The sequence below is a fragment of the Colobus angolensis genome, unplaced genomic scaffold (assembly GCF_000951035.1).
Source record: "Colobus angolensis palliatus isolate OR3802 unplaced genomic scaffold, Cang.pa_1.0 Scaffold118, whole genome shotgun sequence".
NCBI classification, from domain to species: Eukaryota; Metazoa; Chordata; class Mammalia; order Primates; family Cercopithecidae; genus Colobus; species Colobus angolensis.
Window position 1 is genome coordinate 2,105,289 of NW_012112919.1, and position 2,002 is coordinate 2,107,290.

A 2,002-nucleotide genomic window follows, 5' to 3' on the forward strand; every position below is an offset into this window, starting at 1 on the left:
CGGGAGTTCAAGACCAGTCTGACCAACATGGAGAAACCCTGTCTCTACTAAAAATACAAAATTAGCTGGGCATGGTGCCGCATGCCTGTAATCCCAGCTACTTGGGAGGCTGAGGCTGTAGAATTGCTTGAACCCAGAAGGAGGAGGATGTGGTGAGCCGAGATCGTGTCACTGCACTCCAGCCTGGGGAAAAAGAGCGAAACTCCATCTCAAAAAAAAAAAAGTAAAAAATGAATATAAATGAACAGTCTCAGAGACCTGTTAGCATCAATAATTTCAGCATATGCATATGAGTATTCTAGAAAAAGAGAATGAGAAAGAATGAAAAGGAGAAAATACTGAGAAAAAATTTGAGGAAGTAATGGCAAAATCTTCCCAATTTTGGTGAAAAATGTTAATCTTGCTGAAAAATATCAATCTACAAATTCAAGAAACATGATAAACTCTAAGTAGAGTAAATGTGACATAATTCATGTTACACACATCATAGTCATGTGTAAATCAGTAATAAAGAGAAAAATCTTAAAAGCAGTAAGAGAATACCAACTCGTTATATAAGAGTGTTCTCAATATGATTAATCTAATTTCTTATCAGAAAACATGAAGGCCAGAAAAGAATGGAATGCCATATTCAAAGTGCTCAGAATAAAGACTATCAATTCAGAATTCCATGTCCAAGCACACCACATAGATCGTTCACCATGATCAAGTGGGACTTATCCCTGGAGTGCATGGATAACTCAATATACACAAATCAATATGTGTGATACATCACATCAACAGAATGAAGGGCTAAAACCATGTGATTTTCTCAACAGATGCAGAAAAAACATTTGATAAAATTTTACATTCCTTTATAATAGTAACCCTCAACAAACTAGGTATAGAAAGAGAGTGGTTCAACACAATACAGGCCACATATTACAGACCAACCGCTAAGATTATACTGAACACAGACAAGCTGAAAACGTTTTCTCTAAGAATTGGAACAAGATGAGGATACCCATTCTCACCACTCTTATTCAAATTGTTTCTGAGGTCACAGCCAGAGAATTTAGGGGCCACAGAAAGAAGCAAACAGGAAATCCAAACTGGAAAGAAAGAAGTCAAATTGTCCCTGTTTGCAAAGGATATGATTTTATATATAGAAAATCCTAAAAGTGCAAGCAAAATACTTTTAGAATTGATACAGAAATTCAGTAAAGTTGCAGGACATAAAATTGACATATAAAAATCAGTAGCATTTCTATACACTGAAAAGTGAAATAATGGAAAAATAGCTGAAGAAAGAAATTCCATTTATAATAGCTAAAAAATTAATAAATAAAAATCAAGGACTAAATTTAACCAAGAAGTCAAAAGAGCTCTAAAGGAAAACTTGAAAACCACTGATGAAAGAGATTGAAGAGGTCACCAAAATAACCAGAGATATATCTTGTGTTTATGAACTGGACAAATTAATATTGTGAAAATGACCAAAATATAAAGAGCAATCTACAGAGTCGATGCAATCCCTATCAAAATATCAATGATACTATTCACAGAAATGAAAAATACCTTAGAATTCATACGGCACTGCAGAAGTCCCTAAATCACCAAAGCAATCCTGAACAAAAAGAACAAAGCTGAAGTCATCACACTATCTGACTTCAAAATACACTCTAAAGCTATTTTCATTCGCGTCCATGTGAAGAGACCACCAAACAGGATTTTTGTGAGTAACAAGGCTGTTTATTTCACCTGGATGGATGCAGGCGGGCTGAGTCCGAAAAGAGAGTCAGCAAAGGGAGATGGAGTGGAGTCGTTTTATAGGATTTGGGTATGTAAAGGAAAATTACAGTCAAAGGAGGTTGTTCTCTGGCGGGCAGGGGCAGTGGTCACCGGGTGCTCAGTGGGGAAGCTTTTTGACCTGGATGGATGCAGGCGGGCTGAGTCCGAAAAGAGAGTCAGCAAAGGGAGATGGAGTGGAGTCGTTTTATAGGATTTGGGTATGTAAAGGAAA